The sequence below is a fragment of the Mauremys reevesii genome, linkage group 12, assembly GCF_016161935.1.
Source record: "Mauremys reevesii isolate NIE-2019 linkage group 12, ASM1616193v1, whole genome shotgun sequence".
Lineage (NCBI taxonomy): Eukaryota > Metazoa > Chordata > Testudines > Geoemydidae > Mauremys > Mauremys reevesii.
Window position 1 is genome coordinate 20525820 of NC_052634.1, and position 7238 is coordinate 20533057.

The window sequence follows — 7238 nt, forward strand, 5'->3', positions numbered from 1 at the left end:
CTGCCTAGAACGAACGCTCCTTGAATGGGGTGATCCACAGGGAGTAGCTCAAACCTCCCAAGTGCCTGGCCAGGGGCAGGACATTGGCACAGCAAGGGAGGGGTGTGGCAGTGACATCACAAAGGCCTTTTGCAGGACCTCAGACTATTGGTCAAAGGTGGTGGGGAGGTGGTGACCTCACAGAGAGATGCTGACATCAGCCAGGCAGGACAGGGGCGAGGGGCCAGGGAAACCTCAGAGACCCCTGTGGCTTTGCTTCAGCAAGTCTCCTTCTCCAGGTCTCTCTTTGAGGACTGAGAGAGTATTCGGGTTCACGGACGTGAGCGCCAGGAAGAACCTCTTTTGAGTTTTCTCCTTCCCTTTTCCTGATTTTACTAGAAAACAACCATCCCTATTTAGAAGGTAAGAGCCTCCTCAAGGTTTGAAACCTGTTCAGTCTGGTCCATCTGGTGACAGTTGAATTTTAGGCATGGAAAACACTAGCTTAAGAGGCAGAATTTTATTCCGCACCTGGGATTTTGTCCCTTAGAACCACTGGGGTCATTAGGGTTTGTCCTTTTTGTTTCACCTTTTCCTCCATCCATCCCTTCCTCCTTTCTCTTTGTCTCTTGCTTCTTTTGTCCTTTCACCTGTTCTCCTCCCAACACCAGGAGCTGTGTGTGTGTGTGTGTGTGTGTGTGTGTGTGTGTTGCGGGGGAGTGCTCTGCAGCTCCCACTGTGGGAGGTCCACCCAAAATGTGGGGCTGAAATAGTGCTCGGGCAGTGATCCCCATCAGTGACTTGGGCCATCCTTTGGGCTCTCTGGTGAGAACCCTTAGCCTCCCATCCTCAGTCTCTACCCTGATTGGCTGAGCAGGGCGTTATTGACAGGGAGGAGACTCAGGTCCTTGTTGTTCTCTTTTAAGCCCAAGGAAATAAGTCATAACCTGTTATATGTTTGACAAATTTTGCTGCTTCGCTGCATTAATGGTCTCTGAGCAGTTCATGATTCTCTCTAACATTGCAGTTTTCCTCAAATACTTGCTGAATAATTACTGTGCACTGTTGTTGGTCTGGAGCTCATCTGAGAGCACTTTATTCAGGTCATTCAATGTGTGAAATTCAAGTTCTGATGGTTAGTTTGAAAATCAGGGCTCTTAGGTCCTATTCCCAACTCTGCCACTGGTTGGCTGTGTGACCTAAGACAAGTCAATTCTCCTTTCTCAGCCTTAACTTCTCCCTCTTTCAAGTAGGGATAATAATGATCCGCTCCTACCTACCTCACGGTGAGTGGAGGATGGGGATCCATCGGAGAGTGTCACTAAGAGTATCAGAGGGGTAGCCGTGTTAGTCTGGATCTGTAAAAGCAGCAAAGAGTCCTGTGGCACCTTATAGACTAACAGACGTATTGGAGCATGAGCTACTGCACATGGCTAAGCAAACAGAACAAACCCCAAATCCCCCCTGTGCTTTGGGAGCCAGGTTTGTGGTGGGAATTCTGTAGTTCAGATGACTTCAAGCCTGGACATTGTGATTCTTTACCAGTTTCTCTGGCATGGGGACAGTTTTGTGCTCACAGCTGTGATGGCCGAGTAGTTAAGGTGTTGGAGTTGAAATCTAATAAGGTTCCCCTGTGCAGGTTTGAATCTTGCTCACAGCAAGGCCTGTGTTTTAGCCAGTCGCTCACCCAGGCAATACCTCTGTACAACCCCCTGAGACACTCTCAATTCTCTCCCCAACCCAAGTAAATCCTGTTCTGCTCCTTTCACAGAGATCCCTGGGACACCACCTCACACTGTGTCCCTGAGGGGTCAGGCACACTCTCAGCACCTGAAGCCTCTGCCACTCACCTGGTGCCCCATAGATCAGCCATAGCCCTGGTTCTGCTCCTCTCTCTAGGGTGCGAAAGGAGCTGAGTCAGCAAATCCATAGGAACTACGGGGCTGCTGAACCAACAGAGAAAAAATAGGTGCTCAGCGCCCACTGGCAGCCAGCTCCTCCTGCCCCACTACAGGCCTTGCCGACAAGCTCCTCCTCTTCCCCTTCAGCGCCTCCCACTTGCCAGTGATCAGCTGTTCAGTGGGGTGCAGGAGTCACTGGGCGGGGAGAGGGAGGAGCAAGAGACAGGAAGAGGTGGGAGAGGGAGAGGAATGGGGCAGGAGGGGACAGGGTGGGAGCTTGGGGGAAGGGGTGGAGTGGGGGCAGGGCCTTGGAAGGAAGGGGAGGAGTTGTTGCGGGTGGCCCTGAAGGGAAGCACTGACTATCACAGTGACAATACAACTGACCAGCATTGTGTGGGAGGCTGAGGGAGATCCGCACTCACCAGGTCTCTTCTCTCCCCCACGGTGAGCCAGACACTGCTCTCTCCTGGCTCTCACTCTAGCAGCTGGACGCCAAGGAGCCATTTCCCCACAGGAAGTGCATTGAGTGCCCCTGTGGTGCTGGGGGGCTGGCGCTGCTGCTGCCTGTGGGGCTGGCAGGGGGGCTGATGTCTGCACAGACTCTCAGCTGCCAGGCCGGAGGGGGCACTTGGGCCCTTACCAGATTGGCTCAGTGAAGACGGGGGGTTGACAGAGCAATACAGACGCTCTCCAGAGCACGGAGCAGCAGCCGCCCATGCAGCCAGGCAATGAACATTTCCCACAGCCTGGAGCCGAGGGGGAGGCGGCAGCTGCTGTTCCAGCTCCTCGGGGACAGGCCCTGTCAGCCAACAGCCACTTCTTACTCCCCACAGCTAAGGGCGCCTGGTTCCTCCGGTGGGGGTGTGGAGCAGCCGTTCATTTTCCTGTCCTTTTTCTGTGCAACTGCTGACAAAAACATCCCAGACAGAGAAGCAACAGGCCAAAATGCTACCATATATCTGCCAAAGTAGCTCAGTTGGGAGAGTGTTAGACTGAAGATCTAGAAGTCCTTGGCTCCATCCCGGGCTTTGGCAGACCCTGTCATCTCTCTTTGTGCAGTGGTGGCTTGTTTTCTGGGAGCACAGCAGTGCCTGCACCCAAGCTGAGTCCCTGAGCTTGGGCTCTGCAGTAGGAAAACATAGAAGGGGCTTCTGCCCCTAGTTGGCCCACCTGACCTTTAACAAGGAGAGATGAGAGCTGCCTTTCCCAACGTGGCAGGAAGAGAGTGAGGAAGGGCAGCCCTCAGGAATGGTGCCAGAGGGCTGCTGGGCAGTGACAGGCAGGGATTGGGGATGGAAGCTCCTCTGCGCAGCTGAGCAAGGGCAGTACCAGGGAAGGGGCATCTGTAAAAGTGACCCAGCAACACCTCTCCTCCTCTGGGCACCTAGAGCAGAGGCGGCTGGGAAGGGAAGGCTTAAAAGCCACAGAGCAACTGAGGTCACGGCTAGAGGAGGGCAGGACCATGCCTATGTGTGGCCTTCAGACAGGCACAAAAACTCCCAGCCAGGCTGCTCCCTGCCATGCCAAACGCCCACTTTCTTTGGCAAGTCAGGAAGGGCAAAGCCTAGACTGGAAGCACCTGGGGCTCATGTCCCAGCCTTTGTGACGCCCACCCCCCAACTCCTTCCCGGGGCTCTAGCTGAAGCCAGAGCATTGGCCGGAGCAGCCAAGAAGAGGTTCCAGTCTTGCAAGGAGCAGGACGTTCAGCACAACGGTAAAATTGCAGAAACACAACCACCAAAGGACTTAAACCCTCAATCTTCTGATCCATACTCAGATGCCTTATCCATTAGGCCACATGGTAACATGAGAAAAACCCCTCCAAGCACTTCTTTGGAAAAGGAGACATTGTGTTTCTCAGGTCATCTGCTGAGGGGGGCCGAGACTCTCTGGGCACAAGAAATCGAGTTCCCAGTGACACGTGAGACTTAATTCTATGGGTCTAGGTGAAGGGTTTTGACAGGGAGGCTCAGGCCTGGGGGATTGGGGTGCAGCGGATGGACCGGCTGTCTAGGTGTGGAGATGTAGTCGCACTGAGGCACAGGAGGGAGGAGGAGGAGGAATCCTGCTGACAGGCAGTGGCTGTGCAGAAAAAGAGGAGGGGTTCTTGGGACTTTTTTTGCCTCTCTTTTGCCTGCCTGCTTGCTGTTGTGCTGAACGGTGAAGATGGTCTCAACAAGCCCAGGTAGCTCAGCTAGTAGCACATCTTAATCTGAGGGTCCAGGGTTCAAGCCCCTTTCTAGACACTCAGCTTTTAAGTTGCCTTGTGTGCCAGGAGCCAAATGATTCCTGGTGCTGTTCACAGTCACATGCGGATTCCCAGAAGCTGTGGCCATTTCCTGGAAAGGTTCCTTTCCTCAGGAATCAGGAGAGAGGCCACATCCACAGGAGCAGGCCTAGAACAGGCAGTCTCTGGCCGGCAGGAAGTGCTGTGGGGCCAGGTGCTGAGAAAGCCCAGAGGGGGAGCAGCAGAGATGAGGGGAAGAGAGACAGAGAAGCAATGAGGACAAAGAACAAGTTTACAGGGGGTTCAGGTCTGGCTATTGTGGGGAACTTCTCTGGTTTATACATGACCCTGGTGCAATTGGCCAGAGAAAGGATCTGAGTCCCCACCCCCTTACCCAGAGGCTGCCTGACCCCAAGGACGCTCTTTCTACTCTCCTGTGTGGCAGAGACCTCGTAACCCCAACAAGCTGGGCCCAGGAATCCTGGGGGGTTTGATGACTCCCAATCTTGTCATGATCACTTGAACAGGGCTACAGTGTCTCCACTCTGGGCACTTCCCTGACCCACTCCTCATTGCATGTGCTTCAAGCAAACACCATTTACTATCCAGCAATCAATGTAAAACATAAGGAAAGATGGGAAAGGAAAACACGTCACCCTGTTCTGTGGTGCAGGGAGATCACAACCAGCGTCTCTGGAGGGTCAGGGCAGGTCACAGTCTCTCCCTCACATGTCCCAGGCCTCCTCCCCAGGCCCTGGCTGTGCTGCAGGGACACCAGGGGCTGGACACTTGCTCTGGCAGTGGCCACGTGCTCTAGGTGACAGGCCCCTTGTTCCCAGTGTCAGCCCCCAAGTAGGGGATATGATCCCCCCACCCCCAAAAGTCTGGCCTGCAAGATCTCTTGACGGGTGGCATCTCCTTGCACTGGGCCTTCTGCCCAGGGTCCCCCTTGCTCTTCCACGCTGCTCACTGCACCCACCCCCAGCCCCAGTGCTGCTGCGGCTCTGCCTCCAGCTCCCTGGGCTGCTCCTCTGGCTCCGCTTGCTGCAGCTCTTCTCCCAGCACAGATCTGCTCCCTGGGCAGCTTCTACGGCTCGTGCTGCTGCGGCTCAGCTCCCAGCACAGATCAGCTCTGGTTCTCCCTGCCTGGTGCAGTTCTGCTCCCCAGCTCTTCTCGGGCTCCTGCTCTCTCCTTAGCTCTGCCCCACTCTGGCCCAGGCAGTTCCAGCTCCCATGGAGGATGGGACCCCCTGGCCTGGTGACATCCTCATTACACTGCCTGGCCTGTCAGTCCGGCTAACTTGGAGCTTTGGCCTCTCCCCATTGCCCCTGGGGACTGTCAGTCTCAGGGTCCTGATTTCCCATTGTCCCTTCCCCCTTCTACTGGGACTGGGAAGTAGCCAACCAAAAACCCCACTAAGTTTTAAGGGGCCAACAGTCCCTTACACGAGCCAGCCCCGTGAGGGTCACTGATGTGCAGAGAAGGCAGCATGAGCTGGTCCCATGGTGTAACGGGCAGCACTCAGGACTCTGAATCCTGCATTCTGAGTTCAAATCTCAGTGGGACCTTGTGTTGGCTTGTGGTAAAGCCCTGGAGCTCCCAGTGCTCAACTTCCCTGTCTCCAGCTGTGCAAGAGCAAATCTTTCCCCTCTTGCTGGGTGACTCACAGCTCCTAGAGCCATGTCTCTGGCTGGGATGGCCACAATGGGTTGGAGCTCTAGAACTTGCTACCCTGATGGTTGGGATTCTTGCTGCTTCACCTGATGCCCATGAGTTTGGCCCTTGTGCTTCCTGCCACACTTTTCCTGGGGCCCACATGGCGCTTGAAGAAAGGAGGGCCAGGGCTGGGATTGATAGTCAGGGCTTGGTAGGAGGGAAGAAGATTCCCAGGCTGGAGCCCCACACACCTTCCCTCCTCCTCTGGCCACCTAGAGCAGAGGCAGCACAGCTCTGTCTGCTGGACACCTTGGCAGAGTAGGTGAGTTCATGTAAATACAGTCTGGTCCCAAAGCCTCCCCCAACCCTGGCTCGTCACTAGCTGCCAGGGGAGAGTCATTCACACCTCGCTTCCAAATCATCATTTGAAATTCTGAGGTTGGCCAACATTGCCGAAGCCAATGCACCAACATTGTCAGCAAACACAACAGCTGGGTGAGGAAACCCGGCTTTGTCCAGACTTTTCAAATCTATTTTACTTTCTCAGGTACAAGTATTTTTCATACGTTGGACCTGCTTTTAAAGTGTTTGTTAACGTTGCAATTTCCATTCAGATTTGCAGCCAGTGACAACATTGGCAGCGCTGCATGTAACTACCTGACCACTGGGGGGGGGGGGGGTTGGGGAAATTCGGGGGAGGGGGTGCACAGCCCCCTGGCTGGGGGGCATATCGGGAATGCCCAGTTTCACTGAATTGAGTCTCCTACTGCAGCACCTCAGTAGGTTACATCAGAGAGGAGCTGCAGTGTCTAGGCAGTGGGATGCCTGTGCCTTTAAGAGCCCAGCCCTGGGAAGCCCATGCTGAGAGGTGCTGCCTGTGGGAGGGGAAATAGAAAAGCTCCTCTGCTCCTCCGACCCTGTTTTTGCAAACACTGGAGTCTCAGCCCCCCGGGGTAACTGTTACCCCTCTGCCCCTGCCTGTGCCGGGGTTTAACCCTCTGACAGCGCCTTCCCCTGGGCTCAACTCCGGCTCCTTCCCCCCTCCCTGACTTTGCCCTTCAGCCCCTGTCAGGGAATGGGAAGATCTCCCCTCACAGCAGGTGCATCTGTCTCCCCCCTACAATTCCTCCCCAGCCCTATCCCGGCCCAGCTACCAGGGTTAAATTTGGCCTGGATTCCCCAGCTGCTGGGGGAGGGGTGTGGGGCTGGGGAGCATGAGCCTCTACTCCCCCTTCCCCCGACACAGCTGCATGGGAACTGACCAAAGGAGCCTGCAGCACTGCTGCCTAGAGGAAACTGAGGCACCAGCCAGTGACAGACACATCATGGCTCTTCTCATCCTCATCCTCTTTTCCATATACAACCTGGGGGGGGGGGGTAAACTCAGGGCAGTTGTATAGTCAACCTGTGGAACTCCTTGCCAGAGGATGTTGTGAAGGCCAAGACTATAACAGGGTTCAAAAAAAGAACTAGA

The 7238-nt window shown here is 55.0% G+C and overlaps 1 non-coding gene across 1 annotated transcript; it reads left to right on the forward strand.

Annotated features, from left to right (window-relative positions):
* The first annotated feature begins 5604 nt into the window (after positions 1-5604).
* Positions 5605-5676, forward strand: TRNAQ-CUG. Its single transcript has one exon. It is a non-coding gene; the product is annotated as a tRNA-Gln (tRNA).
* Positions 5677-7238: the final 1562 nt, after the last annotated feature.